This window comes from Ochotona curzoniae, unplaced genomic scaffold (genome assembly GCF_017591425.1).
Source record: "Ochotona curzoniae isolate NIBS_2020 unplaced genomic scaffold, NIBS_Ocur_1.0 contig_1482, whole genome shotgun sequence".
NCBI lineage: Eukaryota > Metazoa > Chordata > Mammalia > Lagomorpha > Ochotonidae > Ochotona > Ochotona curzoniae.
Genome location: NW_024465100.1, coordinates 8,121,005 through 8,138,246, shown reverse-complemented (window position 1 = coordinate 8,138,246; position 17,242 = coordinate 8,121,005). Strand labels below are relative to the sequence as shown.

Here is a 17,242-nt window from a genome sequence, read left to right as displayed (position 1 = left end):
CCCACGGGACAATGCCTCTTAGTCTGGGGTCTAAATTACTGCAGAAGAGTGGGGAACTGCACCTGCTGGAGGGGTCAGGAAGAAGACAGCTAAGCACCTTTGACTTGAAGGGTTAAATAACAAACATAAATACGAATAGGGCCTTTGGTCCTTCCCAGCAGATTAAGTACATAGAATCTGACAGAAGCGCAGAAGTGGGGCCCTTGGCTCCCCATGCCAGTGTGACTTCATAAGCAGAAATCATGCCTGTGGGACCTTTGATCCTGTTCTGTTCAAGGTTGCCATCACGATGAATTTGATTCTGATCCTAAGAAGATGTTTTAGCATACATCGTTATATCTTCCAAGAGAGCATTGATGTTGTTCAGTCTTTTTTGCATTCTCTAGGAAATTATTAACATTTCTTACATTGTGTTAATGCTGAAATATCTCCACTTGTTCATGGAATTGAATTAATGTATGTGGAATTCAGTCAGCAAGAAAACCCAGGTGTCTTCTAGTACCTGTGCAGTAGACATGGTACTTTGCAATTAGAGTTACATATTCCAGTTCAATATTTTAAGCTTCATGGCCCAGCATTTCTTTGGGTATTTGACTGTGTCAAGACTTTGTTTTCCACCAAGAACAATGTTTGAGGTACCATGCATGTACCACTTACATAGAAATGGTATATTAATTACTTCCCAATATTATAGTAACTAGGTTAACCCACAAAATATATCAGTGAGATTTCATAATGCTTATTCTTGTAAAATATATATATATAATAGAGGGTGATGGAGAGATAATTGGGGAGAGAGAGAGTTGGGGAAAAAGAGAATGAACGCATTCCAGTCTACTGGTTTGCTTCTTAGTTGCCACCAAACAACCAGAATCCAACTGTGCTGTGCCTCAGCCAGGAAACAGGAACGCAATCCTAGTCTCCCTGATGTATGGTAAGAGCCGATGACTGGAGCCGTCGTCCCTGCCTCCCAGGGTTGGTGTGAAAAAAGTATCCTCAGTAGGAGAACAATTTGTTCAGTTGCCTCATTCTGTGGCCTGGGAGGATGCTGGGGTACAGGATTAGAGCAAACGAAGCCATTCAGTTTTTTTTTTAAAGATTTATTTTTATTATTTTGTTTATTGGAAAGGCAGATATACAGAGAGGAGAGACAGAAAGGAAGATCACTCCCCAAGTGAGCGCAACGGCCGATGTTATGCAATCCAAAGCCAGGAGCCTCTTCCGGGTCTCCCACTCGGGTGCAGGTTCCCAAAGCTTTGGGCCGTCCTCGACTGCTTTCCCGGGCCACAGGCAGGGAGCTGGAAGGGAAGCGGGGCTGCTGGGATAGAACTGGCACCCATATGGGATCCTGGGCGTGCAAGGCGAGGACCTTAAGCACTTGCGCCACCACGCCGGGCCTGAAGCCATTCAGTTTTAACGAAGAGATGAGTCCAAATGAACCAAGTCTTATGTTGAATATTGCGGCAGTAGAGTTGAATAAGACATAAATTTTTCTCTAAAGTAATCCCAGTGAAAGCACACATTTTAAAGCCTGGGTCTGTGCATCTACTGTAAGGGAATGAGTCATCTCTAGTTTAGAGCATATCTGAATAGCCCTACGGTTTCCGTCAAGTTCTCCTGCAGATGGGTAGCCCTTGCAGGGTAGAACATCTGGAATTCTTGAGTTAGTGCGTGACTCGCTCACTGCGGGAGTGGCCATGCGATTCACCTTGGTGACATCAAGGCTTGTGCTTTTCTCTCACGGAGAGCTGAACTGGTGCTGAAATGTTCATGCCTCCAATCTATCTTGATCCCAGATGCTTTTCATCTCTGGAGTAGATAGAAGATTCGCCTCTGCGATCTCAAATGTTCAGCATCTCTTTTTCCATGTTCCAACTTTTACCAGATTTATTTCCAGGAGGAATGGCTTGGGCTGTTAATCCAGTCTTGAACCTAGCGTGTACCCTGTTGCTCACAGGCGGTAATGGAATCCCTTGCCTTAAGGGATTATCTGCAGAGGCAGGCATGAAGTGTCTTTGTTTTCTACCACACTGTTCTTTGGATCTGATGTTCTCATCATGCCAAGCTAACTACACATGTTTATGAATGTATCAGATGACCTGTAAATTAACTCACTTAAAACGTTTCTACCTAGAAAATTCTCCCTTTTGATTTTTCACCCATTCACCCTCTAGGGAAACTATGTTTTCCTTTCTGGCTTGCAATATAAAAAAAAAGTTTTAAAAGATGTATTTATTTTTCTTGGAACGTCATATTTACAGAAAGATAGAGAGATGGAGAAAAAGATCTCCTGTGTGCTGGTTCACTCCCCAAGCGACCCCCAAAGCCAGGAGCCAGGAGCAGCTTCTGGGTCTCCCACACAAGTGCAGGGGCCCAGTGCTTTGGGCCTTTCTCTCTATTGCTTCTCAGGCCACAAGCAGGGAGCTGGGTGGGAAGTGGAGCAGCTGTGACATGAATTGGTGCCCATATGGGCTCCCAGCACATGCAAGGCAAGGACGTTAGCCACTAGGCTATGGCATCGGGCCCAGTATAAAATATTTTGTCTTTGTTGATGCTTTCACTGGGTTTCCAAGACAGAATGGTTCCTCCTCTTTTCTTTTATTCATGATACTTCTATCCTTTTTCATATCTTTGTTGTAATATATATGTATTTACATGCCTGCCTTTCTTTGTGCTCTGTTCCTTTTTGGAAGCACAGGCAAGTTTAGGATCTAGTACATAGCAGATACACAATTCATGATTATTGACTAAATGGTGAGTAAACAATCTTATGGGTAATGTTAAAGCCACTTATTTATGGTGACTACACTTTTTACACATTTTACCAAGAAATTAGAATCTTTACTTATGTGGTGTATTTCACAAAGTCTTATTCTATTCATCTAGTGAATTGATGAAGATGTATTTTTGTTTTTTATCAAAGTGGTTGAATAAATTTATAATCTTGTCATTCACTGTGAATGCTTTCTGCTTTTTTGGAATACTAGACCATTGTCACAGTCACACAATAGGTCCTTTTATTTCAGTAGGGAATACAGTCTTTGTTTTTTCCTATTCAATATCTTTGAAACCGGAGAATGGCTCATAGTCTTAATATCATAGAGTTCAATTTCAGGGACAAAAGGCAGATTCCATTGCTTCTTTATGTATGACATTCATATCCAATTCTTAGTTAAGAGAGATCAGGGGAAGTGTGTATCTTGTATTGGCTTGAGAAGATCAGACAGTGTCAAAATGCAGTGACTCTCAGAACGCTGTGTCCAAGTTAGAGACTCAGAATTAAAGTTGGACAGATTTCCTAAGGTCTGTGTACTTAATGACTGCTGACCTGAAGATTTTAATGAGCTTAGGATCTCTTGTTCAGGTTTAGGGTGCTCAAGTGTCACAGTTTGGAATGGAGTCAGAAAAAGATGTAAATATCCTTCGTGAGGATATGCTTACTGCATACGTGTTACGGAGAAATAAACTACATGCCTAAGCGAAAACAGCTCCCCGAGAGCTCTAACTGGCATAAACGTGAAAAATTCTTTTTTTTCCACTCTCTGCTCAGAGTCGACTGTGGTGGAGTGGTCTAAGCGATGTGAAAACCTCCTCACCCCCGGCTGAAACGCCAGTCCCATCAACTGGTGTGATTCCTGTGACTTTTCAGCTCTTCTCTTGACCCCTTTGGCATAGTTTATTTATTTTTAATGTAGTTTTTGATTCAGAAGTACGTATACCCAGTACACTTTGTGGCCCATTTTAAACACTAGAGATGGATTTATTTGAAATTGCCAGTGAACTTGGATCTTTCTAGAAGTCAGTGTCATGAGGAAGGTCAGTGAGATAGCAGCTGCGGAAGCCAGGCCCAGGGGGACTGGAGCTCATTTTTTTGTCTAGTGTATGCTACTTCTGTGGGTGCGTTTGTTGATCCCGTGTCAAATGTGATGTGAAATGAAAGTCTTGACCACCTGTGGTTCCTGAATAATCAGTGTGTGTTTGTTTTGTTGTCTTTTTTTTTTTCTTCAAAAATCATAGTGTATCTCAGCCAAACTCTTGACTTCTAAGCAACTCTTTTTGGTGAGTGTAGCCATAGAACTTTCATTTAACAAAAGAACTTAAGGTCCTCATTCTGGAGGTAACTGTTCTAATATAAAATCAATATGTATTTGTTAACCCTTCAAGATCCATTAAATTTAAAAGTATGATGTTACTAGCATCACATTTATTATTTTAGTGGATTTTTGTAAAAAAAAAACATGAAATAACTCATGGTATACATGTGTAATGGCATTGTTTAACCACATGCTATGCCGTAATATTAATGAACCTAAACATTGTAGCAACTGCTGTCATTAAAGCAACATTCAGCGTAAATCACTTTATTCTATAATTCCATCAAACGAAGGAACAAATACCTTCTTTGTCTGCATTTCAAGATTTATTTATTCAACTTTTAAAGATTAGAGAGAGAAAGAGAAGTACTGATTCACTCTCCAAACAACTTCAATAGTAACAGCTGAACCAATCGGAAGCCAGGAACCAGGAGTTTATTCTGAGTCTCCCACGAGGGTGCAGGTGCCCCAACACTTGAACCATCCTCGACTGCTTTCCCATTCCACAGCAGAGAATTATAGCAGCCAGAATTAAAATCAGAATCCATAGGAGATGTCAGCACTGCAGGCGGAGGATTAGCATGTTGAGCCACCATCCCAGCCCCAGTGACTTCTTAAGGAGTTAGGCAATTAGCTGAGACTCCAAGTACAGCATTGCATGTAACAGGACTTGTACAAGTACAACTCCACCTTAAATCCTGAGAGAACTCGCAGAGTGCAGATGCCAGAGAGAGGCTCTACCTCGCTCGGGCTCACTGTCAGTTGCTGGGTCTCTTGATTTGCCCAGTTGACCTTAACTGCTATGTTGTAGCTGAATCTTTCATATTTTAGTCTTTAATATCTAGTCTTTAAATTGTAACTGAGTGTTTAAATATTCTGTATATATATTTTACAGTTATACATTTTTGATATTTGACTATGTAGAAACTTCAGGAGAAGAGAGTGTAATGTATTACTTAAAAATGGGTCAAAGAGGGCCTGGCACAGTAGCCTAGTGGCTAAAGTCCTCACCTTGCATGTACCGGGATCCCATATGGACACCAGTACATGTCCCAGCTACTCCACTTCCCATCCAGCTTCCTGCTTGTAGCCTGGGAAAGCAGTCCAGAACGGCCCAAAACCTTGGCATCCTGCACCCCTGTGGGAAACTCAGAAGAGGCTCCTGGTTCCTGGGTTCAGATTGGCTCAGCTGCAACCAATGTGGCTACTTGGGGAGTGAACCAGCACACAGATGATCTCTCCTTTCTCTCTCTCTCCCTCTCTCCTTCTCTCTGTAAATCTAACTTTCCAACAAAAATGAATAAATCTTAAAGAAAATCAAATATGGCCATAATTACAGTATGGTAAATAGTCGTATATGTGTTCATATTTTTCATATTCTCTTACATTGCTAGTTACCTTTGTCCATCAAACTTAATGTGGATTGTTGTGAGGCTCTGATACGTGCTGTTAGTGCACCACTGAGCGAATTGTGGCAGTTCAAAAACTGACCGTTCCATTGTTTAACCTCTCTCCTGCACTCTAGGCGGAAGTGTGATTGCTGTTGAACAGCAGTGAATGTGCTCAGTTTAATAGCATGGAAAATAGATTCAGAAAGATTCCGATAAAGTCAACTTGGAAGACATATGTGCAGTGTGGCAGTATAAAATGTTGATGGAAGTCGGTGTCATTCTGTACCCATCTCTGATTTCACGCAGTTTATCCGTAAAGTGGCGGTTCTGTATGACATAGGCCTGCTCATTTGAACAAGGCCAATTCAGTTGAAATAACCTGAAAATGGTGACACATTATATATATTTGTGTGTGTGTGAAAAAAATATATATATATATTTTCTTTTATGGCAAATTGAGGTTTATCATACAGTGAAATTGCATTGTTACAAATGTTATGCTCTGCTGTTCTAAAGTACCACATGAAGCTCTTCAGACAGAATCCCAAACTTGAGTTTATAAAAAGTGGAATCTTTGTACTATTATGAGAAATTAAGCTCAGGGCTAGCAGGGATGGAGGCATGTGAAAAATAACCATTCGGGATCCACGACAGCCACTGGGTAAGATGTGCGATAGATCATCTTCTCCTGCAGCCAGGAGAAGAGAAGACAAACTGATTTCTGCGTTGTGCACTGTATTTGAAGTACTGCTGTTGAGTGTCAGTTTAACTGGGGCTTTAGAAATTAGAATAATGTCACATGAATAAAGTGCTTTGTGGGAGTTCGGAGATTTTCAGGACACTTAATCAGAATCTACTCTTAGCATCCTCTGGGGACACTAACCAGGGCCTACAGCTGAAACTTCTGAGTTTGTGGGCCCAGGAGAAATGTGTTTGCTGGCAACAATTCGGCCTAGGAGAATGTAGCGTCTTTCAGTTAATAATGAGTGTGGCAGGAAGATGCCACTCCGATATGTACAATGAATATTTGCCAGTAAACCTATGGAAGTGGATAAAAAGCAGTCTCTTCCATTATGTGGCTTTCTTATGTCACACAGAGGTGAGACACACAAAGCAATCATCACAATATAATTATAAATAATAATTTACATTATAGATGTAAATATAAAATAGAATTTGACTATTCTGATAGACAGTTCACACTTGAAAGGTGTCTCATATGTGAGGATCAAAAGTAGATTGATTTCAAATACGTTCTACAGAAAATAATTACCAGGTGGCTCACTTTTTATGTTTCGAAAGGTTTCCACATCAGATCAATTACAATTAATACGATGACTTTATTTTATATACTAAAATGTAGTTTTGCTCTTGCTACACTTTTTCCAAGCAGAAGTAATAACCAAGCAACATACATATGTCGAACGAAGAGTATACACTGTAAACTTTTAATATAAAATTTGGAAAACCTAGTAAAATATTTGCTGCATATTAACCAGGTTAATTAATTAAAGGCAGCTACTGCAGATATTAAAGTGTCTCTTTTCTTAAGTTGGTGACAACATGAGAGACAAGAATGCTAAAATACTTGGCAGGGAGTCTAGAAGCAGCAAGGATATGGAGCAGGAATACTGGGGACTTGAATGGTCTTCCTGACTTTCTGAAGGGATGGGATCACCTTCGCGTCCATTGTTGTCCTCAGGCCCTAGTTTGAGTTGGGAAAAAAAAGTGGGGGAGTATCCTTTCTATTTGGTCCTTAAAAACAATGGAAAGTTTGTTTTTGACCAGACCGCATTCCCTGTCTTAGATGTTTTGTTTTCGGTTCTTCCTCTTTTCTTCCCCTGACACTTTCCCTCCTGTGCTCCTCTTCCTCTGTCTCTCCATTTGTTTGGCTGCATCGGAAATCATCCTTAATGGGTTCTCATGTGGATCTCAATAGAGCCATTATCAGGGAGGCAGACAGGGCCTGAGAAACAACACCATTGTGCTCCCGGGCGCACTTCCTTCTGATTTGCATCAGTTGAGGCTCGGGGGATGGGATTGTCAGGCCTTCCTGCAGGCAACCTGTTTTTTTTTTTTTTTTTCTTCATGTGATTAATAAAGATCCATTGATTCAAAGATAACACTTTCACTGTTTCATATGACACAAGGACAGTACAGTGACTTTTCAACCAAACTGAAGTGTATGCAGTGCTATTCCCAAAAGTTCATAGAAAAAGAGAATGACAAGATAATATTTTTCCATGAACTTATGAACTTTTGGAAGTACCTTGATATTATTCAATTCTGATACTGTGTGACTTTATCTGTCTTCTGTCATTGGTGGTTGATAATAAATATTAAGGAAAATAATAATCGGATTTAACCGATGTACCCATATATTTGGGAACTAAGTGTTTTTCGGGGCTACCTGTCATCTTTGTTGTCTTTGACTAAGTTTTTGACAGTTGTTGGTCTAAATTAATATGGATGACAATACTAGTACATTTACCATATTTTTTTTTTTAATTTACAAAGTGTACATTTCATATCAAAGAGAGCTTAAAGCAAGAAACATGTAGTGCTGATGTCTAAATTCTGTGAATTGAAATTTGATTTACTTGAGAATTCATTGGTCCTTGGGACTTCAAAATATCTTCAGTAATGCTTATACTATATTTCCTTTTGACTCTGTCAATCACATACAACTATGCAATGATTTAAAAAGAGAAGTGATTTTGTATAACATCATCTTTAAGAAGCTTAACTATTAGCTTTATTAGGAATGCCAGGAAAATAATCAAGATAATATAAGGAAATGTTGGATTTTCAGTGTAGTGTATTTTGTACACTTTGACAATTAGAGGTATGCAGTTTTTCTCTTTGGAAATATATAAAAGACAAACACTTGCGCTTTACTGTGAAAAGTTAGAAATATACAAAGGATTCTACAGCATAGGAAATCTACTAGAAAGATTGGCGGAAAAAAAGCACTTTCAGAAACGCTATTCTTTAAAATATGATAATCTGACCCCAGAATTCTTATAACAATTTTGATGCCAGATTAGATAATTTAAAATACACTAAGTGCATTGAAATCCATTGCTTCCTTTTGAAGGTGTGTGATCTGTCCTGGCCTGAAAATAAGTGGTGAAATTCATAGCTGAGACTATGAAGTTTTGACTATCTTGTGCCACTTCCTTTCTGCTTCTTGTGCAAAAAGTAAATTCTGAATTTTTCTGCATCTAATTTGACAGGTGTGGAGGGAAGTTTTCATGGTATTTGAAGTGGGAAATAATTGGAAAACTAACTGAAGTTGATAATTGCAATCGGTCCAGCTGCTTCCATATTCCCCTTTTTGCAAAGGCAAAATACTCTTGAAAGTTTTCCCACAGATATTTTTTTGGGAATGAGGCACATGAGCAGATATGTGATTATAAGGAGAGCAGACGTTGATGTCAATGTTTGTGACACCATCACGTGATAAGGTGAACACAAGTGGCTGGATTCTGGTCTCATTTTGTCAAGGCTGCCTCATTGTTATCATTTGGAGAAACAGGGTTTGCTTCATTGTCTCCTCTTGGCTCTTAACTAATCCAGCCCGACTCGAGATAAAACCCTGAATCTTGTTTACTGATGTCCCTAAAGAAGAAAATAATGTTTTAGGAGTTAAAAAGAAATAGGGGCTATCAGTAGAGTTCTGAATGTCAGCCAATCCCATTGGAGTTAAGTAGAAAATCTCAGTGTGGGTTTTCTGTGAATTCCCCTGATTGCTAGGAAGCCTGCACATTTTCTCATATGTCTATCAGCCATTTGAATTTGTTCTTTTGAAAATGCCTACTCATCTTCTTTGCCCATTTCTTAGCAGGGTTGTTTGTTTTGCTGTCTTTGAGTTTCTGAAACTCTTTATAAATCCTGGATTAGTCCCCTATCAGTTGTGTAGTGTGCAAAAATTTTTTCCCATTCTGTTGGTTGTCTCTTCACTTTGTTGATTGTTTCCTTTGCTGTACTGACGCTTCGTAGTTTGATGTAGTCCCACTTGTTTGTTTTGGCTTTGACTGCCCCCGTGCTTTGGGTGACTTTTCTGAGAAGTCTTTACCAATGCTTGTATCTTGGAGAGTGCTACCTCTGTTTTCTTCTAGTAGTTTTATATTTTTGGGGTGAAGATTTAGACCCTTGAATCATTTAGAGCTGATTTTTGTATAAGGTGAGAGATGAGGGTCTCACTTCTTATTTCTTCAGGCTGCTGTTCAGTTGTCCCAACAACATTTGTTGAAGAGACCAGGTTTTTTCCGTGGATTATTTTCATTTCTCTTGTCTAAGATTAATTGGCTGTACATGTGGGTTCCCTTCTGGAGTTTCTATTCTGTTCTGTTGATCTTCTCTGTATCTGTTCCAGTACCATATTTTTTTGATGATCACTGCCCTGTAGTATGTCTTGAGGTCTGGGATTGTGATTCTTCCAGCTTAATTTTTATTCTTCAGAATAGCTTTGGCTATTTGTGTTCCCTTGTGTTTGCAGATGAATGTTTGTATCATCTGGCACAGATGCGGGGGAAAAAGCTACCCTATTCTACTGTTGCTGGGAGCGTAGGCTACTGTAGCTACTATGCAAGTCAGAATGCAGAATGGTAAGACAATTGAATATTGACATACCAAATGACCCAGCTTATTCCACTCTTGTGAATTTATAAAAAAGAAGTAAAATCTGCATATGAGAAAGTGACCTACAACCCCATATTTATAGCAATACAATCCACAGTAGCGAAGACATGGAACTACTTGGCTGTCTGTAAAAGAGGAACAGATAAAGAAACTGTGGCACATTTGGTCCGTGGTATACTACTCAGTCATTAAAAAGAATGAGATTCTACCATTTGCAACAAAATGGCCCCAACTAGAGACCATTATGCTTAGAGAAATAAGTCAATCCCCAAATGACAAATATACATTCTCTCTGATATAAGGCAACATTCATGTAAAATACAAAATAGATCGATACATTGGTAAACTTGTATGTTACATATATTCTCACAGATGAACTGTATATTGGAGACTAGCTTACTAGGAAGTGAAGATACTTTGCAACATGCATATTTACTCCTGAATAAAAGGAACACTCCCAATGAAACTGTTAAATATAACTTAACAATATGATGCTCGATTTTCTACCCTTGTCTGAACCTGCAATGCCATGATGCTCTTAAATAGCAGAATGGTGGATTTGTAACTGTTGTTGAGGGAATATACTACAATATTCATACAGAAGCGTAGAATGATGGAAGGAAAAAGGGAGGGCAAAGGAGAGGGGGAATGCCTATACCTAAACATTGTATTGCGGGGGAAAAAGAAATTAGTAAGAAGTAGATCATGGAGGGTAGGGCGTGAGGAAGACATGGGTTTAACTCCAAAGGAACCATCAGTTGACTTTGTATTTATATGTGATTATAGAACACATACCATGTAATACCTCAAAACCTAGTATTGGTGAGTTATGAAAATTTGCAGCCTTACATGTCATAGCATTCCAGGATAGCCACCCCATGTGTATCCACCTCTAGATCCTTCCTTCTGTTTACACACTTCCTGGGGGATGGGAGATTGCTAAATCCTCCCCAGTGTCCAAATTTAGACTCTCTGGCCTCAGACTCACTTTGTACCCCCAGGGACACATGTGTCTTGAGTATCTGAGACCCTGATTTGCCTGGAAGTGTTAACATAAGGAACAACTTTAAGCATTTTCTATAAATGTGGTTTATAGCCTTTGTGTCTGGTAGGTATAGCTTAAATATGGGGGATTTCAGTGTGATTTTTTTAGAATGTGCTGTCTGAGCATCCTCATGCAATGTTGCGGTGTTGCATTATTTTCTGTGGGCTCACTGACTGTACATTTGTTACCTCAGTCTTGCTTGGTGACCGCGATAAGCCTCTGTTTACATGTGGGAAACAGTCTGGGATATAAACGGTGGTACTTCGTTTCAACTACCGAGCTCAAACACATAAGAACTCTAATCGCTGTAAATGCTAAAATCTTTCCTATTAAAATAAAATAATTGCAGAACTTTTGGAAATAACTGCAGGACAGGCACGTAGAGCAATCTTTCTTAGATTTTTGATTCCAACCTCATTCAGCACCGAGTAGATTTTTGTTTTGTGCTGTTTTACTCTTTTTATGAGGCTTTAAATGGACCAAGGGATTTGACTGTTTCTAAGTGTGTACAAGGAGTTCTCCATAGGCTGTTGGGGAGTATCTGGGATTCCAGAGGTTGACTTACTAAACCACTCATAAAACACTTTTAATCTGTATTCTGGCCATAAGAGTTTGAATAGTATAGCTGTGAAGTACACGGCCTCTACTGACAGAGCTATGGGCCCCTGTTTTGCTGATTGCTCTCTATAAGGCATGAAGTAACTGATTGGAAAATTTCTTTCCCTTACTTTTGTCATCTAAAATCAGGCTCACAATAGCATCTAACATATGATAGTAATATTGCAAGGTGCTTATCATGTTTAAAGAAGTGAACTTCTATAAAACACTCTGCATAAAGCAGGTGCTCATGAGCTGTTATTAGTTAAACAAGTGTTTCAGAAGTGTTAAAATTCTATGATCTAGGAGAGAGTAATATCTGGTATAAAATGGTATAAAATGTCACGGTCATTTGATACCCGTGCATTTAAGTGTCCTACAATGAAAGTGTAAGAAACACGCTAGTGAAATGAAAATGAAGCAGGAATTTTGAGCTTTTGGCATTTGACATGTTGGGTTTTGTTGGTATTTTAAAATACTATTTTTTATTTGAAAGGCAGAGAGGCAGGAGGAGATAAAGACAAAGAAAATCTTCCATCCTCTGCTTCATTCACTCCACAAATCTTCCCAAACCTGCAACAGCTAGATGTAGGCCTGGCTGAAACCAGGTACGCGGAAGTCAGCCTGGATCTGCCACGTGAATGGCGGAAACCTAACTACTCATGTGGCTCCTGGAGTGCACATGAGCAGGAAGCTGGACTCAAAAGTATAGTCAGGGTTTAAACCCAGGCCCTCTTGTTTGGGATGCTGGAGTGTTAAATGACGTCTTGCCTGGGGCACCAAATCTAACACCCACTGCTTTCTTGTTCTTTTTCACTTAAAAAAAAGAGCCTGAGTGTTCATTGATTTACTGCCTCTGAGTCATATATTCGTGACAGATTATATGATCATGTGTGATGTTCATTGTCAGCCACATTTTTGCTTAATATTGATAAGGCTGTTCACAAACAACAACAACCCTCACCGCAACCCAACTCGGAATAGCATTTGGAGGAGTCTATGATTCTTCCATGATTTGATCATGAGGTGCCTGAGTTAGTCCTTAAACTACTCAGGTGACAGTTACCATGCCAAATCCTGCAAGGTGTGTGTTCTTTTCTAGGTATTGTTGCTTCTCAAAGCCTCATTTTTGTTCACTGAAAATGGGGATGATTAGAGAATGTCTCCATATTTAGAAATATAAGGATTCTCATGCATGGTTTTGAGTTGCACCTGACACGAAGCAGGAGCTTCCTACATGCTAGGATTTTTGAGTCATGCTTGCACTCTGGACTAATGACTATTCCTTGCCAGAATGAAAGGTGGTGTTTTCTTCCAGACTCCCTGTTTTCGTTCTAGGAACCCAAAACACTGTTACTTTGTCCTCCCATTTGAAGTGGTTCTGTAATGGTACTATTCAGCTCTGTCAATATCCTTAGTTGCAATTCTCCTTGAACGTGATACACAAACTCATTTAAAGGAGAAAGTTCTGTGACCACTCTGGGACTTTATGTTCATCAAATGTATCACCATATCCCCAGAGTCTGGCCCAGTGGCTGACAGACAACATGAATTGCAAAGTACAATATTCCAGAGATGCTGTAAGATGATACATTTGGTTTTCTGTACCATGTTGTGTAGACAGCCTCTTGGGTGTTCACACAAAGATGAAATGATGTGAGAAGACTTCTCGCAACATAAGCCCTTTGTTAACTAACATCTGACTGTACAGCAGTCTGGTGGAGATTCAACAAGACAGCATGTTACACTTAGTGTGTATTCTCCCCCATTTAAACCTGGAAATAAAAAGGTACTTAATTCTTGGGTAGTTGACATAACTGTGAAATGAGATCATCAGCCTGCACAGGGCTTGTCATATGCTGAAAATGCCAGTAATGCGAATCCCCAGCAACCTTAGCATCTGCCGGGCCCGATTGTTCAGCGCACAGCTCTCACAGGTGACAGCCATTCTTTTGTAGCTTGTATATTCCACTTCTCCAAGCAAGCTCTCAGAAGCAAATAGCTAGATCAAAACAATAACATAGGACACAATTGTGTTTTAGACAAGATTATGCAAAAAATAGCCTCATTTCCCCTCCATAGCCTTTCTAAAGGCTACCTACTCAACTTTTAGACTTTCTATTGCTGTAGTTTTAGAAATGAACAAATTCGCTTTAAAAAAAAAGTGCTTCAGCCCACTTTAAAATTACTATTTGTTCAGGAATTTTCAAGGTCCCATGAAGGGTTCCACCCTTTGTTGATTAGTATTGTGTTTATTGCTTTTCAGTCCTTTGATCTCTTTCTTCTATTTTACCCACAAGGACAGCTTGAGATGATGTAAAAAGGATATGATATGGAGAAAAGGCACAATACAAGTGGATTTTTATAATATAACAGCTCGCCTGTCAGAAATCTGACATATTGCATCTAAAACTGACACACCCAACTAAAATATGTGTATCTCCAACTGCTGATTCTTGGTGATTAAACATGTATCTTTGCCTTTGTTTTATTGGCCACAACTTCAGCTTGTCCCTTTCCTGTGTGTTTCATGCGATCCTTTTATTTCCTGTCATAGCAATTCTCCCCTGTTCACTTATGTCCTTCTCGGTGAATCTCTTACTATTTTTGTTTTACGTAGATAGAAACATGTTTTGCCCCTCTTTTTTACATATGGTGTTTTTGCTTCATGCCGAGAGAACTACACAGATGACATTCTTTAAAAATCCAAATTTTATTCAGTTTTACTTTTTTGTGTATATAACCCTGAATATCTCCAAACTGTCCTTCCCTAAAACACTTTATTGTTTTATTGCTAGGTTTATAGCAGTAAAGACACACTTGCTTTCTTTGGGATAATCTTTAAGCAGAACTTAGTGAGACAGGCCTTAAAGACTATCATTCCTAGGAAAGTAAATCTCAAATCGTGAGGCATCAGTTTAATCGGTCCTCTTGACAACTTAACACGACAGATTGAAATACAAAAGCCGACGCGAGTGGGATCCGTGGATTATCTCAGTCCCTGAGCGTCTTCTCTGAACGTGGGAGACTTGACAGAGTGGTTGCAAGAGGGGTGTGCGTCGTGCGTCCCTTATCATGAGCAGAGCATTACGTTTTTAGAGATTAGTGCCGAGCGGCTGTGGTCTACCTGGACGTGAAGCTGGGAGGAGGAGACTGCGCGGGAATGAGCGCGAAGCAGGGGTTAGAGAGATTGACATGTGAGAACTCGGGGGGCTTTGTCATGGCAATTGTATAAAGTGATATACAGTGCAAATCGACTTGAGCATGTCCCTGGGTAGCAGGCGGGTTACAGCCTCCAGGAGCCAAGATTACTGCTTTATCTTGTCATACTAAATTAACATGGCAGTGCACTGTTAAACAGTGGTGACCTCTTCATCTGAGGAAATTGCTGCCTAAACGAGAGATGGTATTTAAATGTGTGTGAGTGTGTGTGTATTTTCTGTTTCTTTCTCTCACCCTGTCCTCCTCTCCTTACACCTTTAAAGCACTTTGCGGATAGACAGAAGTTGTTTTTACATTATTTTAAAAAGTCATCTTTTTTTTATTTGTATTATGCTGACAGCAGATGTATTTCAGTACAAATGGTCACTTTGAAGAGAATACAGTACGATGTTCCAGAAATATGTTTTGTCTTTGTACATTGCAATGGAAGTATATATCGGGTATCATTTAATCTTGGTACTTACTTTTTTTTCTACAGAGACCCCATTAATTTCTGTAATTTCCATAGCATCGGATTGATGGTAAGCAGATAGGAGAAAGTAAGGCTCAAACACACGTACATGTTCCCTTGTAGCCGAAGGTGATTAGCAAAGCAACTCTACTGTAAGAAGAAGCAACCAGGTTATCAGTCCTTATCAAGGTTAGTCTGATGCAGTTTTATTTATACGTGCAGAGAGAAAGGAGAGAGGGAGAGAGAGAAAGTGGAGTTCTGTTCATTTGTCTTACTTTTCTGCAAGCTTGCAGCTGTTCCATATGTGTGTGTGCGTGTATGTGTGGATATATATTTAGTTACCTATAGGGAGTGTATAAACTAGTTTTTCTCCTGCGTTTTATTAAGCGATACTTGAACTTACTTCAAAAGAATGGACAAAACAGAGCTTAAACGTATGTTACTCTGGGTGTCCATTCCTTCATGTTCCCAGAGCTAGACAGTCGAGTCATGCGGCGGAAGCCCGTGAGCTGTTCTCCTTGTGCCTCCAGAGCAGGGGCACATACTCAGTGTGGTGTCGCTTAAGGGTTGTAGCATGAGCTTCATGCAACCGGTCAGCCACTCTGCCAACTGGGTGATGCATGCATTTACAGACTTGTCTAAAGAGAAGGCCCACAGCTGTCACTGTGTCCTCTAAGGGGCCTGAGCAACAACAGAAAGGTTCCCTATTTTCCCTAGAGTTCACTTTTCTCTCTCTGTTTTAAAAAAGATTTATTTATTTTTATTTGAAAATCATGTACAAAGAGGAGGAGGGCCGAGAGAAAGCTCTTCAGTCTGTTGATTCATTCACAAGTGGCTGCAATGGCCAGAGCTATGTCAATCCAAAGCCAGGAGCCCAGAGCCTCTTCCCAGTCTCCCAAGTGGGTGCAGGATGCCAAGGCTTTGGGCTGTCCTCAACTGCTTTCCCAGGGCATAAACAGGGAGCTGGATAGGAAGCAGGGCTGCCGGGATTAGAACCAGCGCCCATGTGGGATGTGGTGTGTGCAAGGTGACTCCAAGCAAAAGGCTACTGTGCTGAGCCCTCTTTTTGAACAAATCTTTTTATTATTATTATTTTTATTGCAAAGTCGGATTTACAGAGAGAAGGAGAGAAAGATCCTCCCTCCACTGATTCACTCCCTGTGATCGCAATGGCCAGAACTGAGCTGATCCAAAGCAAGGAGCCAGGAGCCATCCTCCGGTCTCCCATGTGGGTGCAGGGTCCCAAGGCCTTGAGCTGGCCTTGACCACTTTCTCAGGCCACAATCAGGGAGATAGAAGGGAAATGGAGCAGCCAGGGCATTAACTGGTACGCACGTGGGATTCTGGTGCATGCAAGGCAAGGATTTAGCCCCTAGGATACTGTGCTTGTCCCTTACTTCTTTCTTAGCAGCATCCCCACAATAGGGCTTTAGGACAATATCTGGTGAGTGAGACATGGAGTTACCTGGCACGTGTTCCTCTTCATTTGCTCATCAGAAAGTGTGTTCACCAACTTCGCCTTGAAGAGTTTTCACAGCATTAGAATAAATCCCGTAGACCTATAGGCCACTTCTTGATTCTGACCTGTTGAAAGTGCGCCTCTAGAATTCTTCTGTTGTATATATTGAGGATCATTGACTCTGGAGTTCCAAACTATAATGGGGTTTCATTCTTCAGGGGCTTGGATTTAAGTTCCAAATATTAAAAACACAATGAAAAGCTGTGGTGTGCAGCAAAGCAAGGCATTTGATGTTTCTTGATCAGTATCTTCAAACTGCTCAATTTCTCCTTCCAAGCT

The 17,242-nt window shown here is 40.2% G+C and overlaps 1 protein-coding gene across 3 annotated transcripts in view; it reads left to right on the top strand.

Annotated features, from left to right (window-relative positions):
* The window catches only part of SOX5 (SRY-box transcription factor 5), a 386,873-nt gene that overhangs the window by 55,656 nt on the left and 313,975 nt on the right, over positions 1 to 17,242 (top strand). The window lies entirely within an intron of this gene.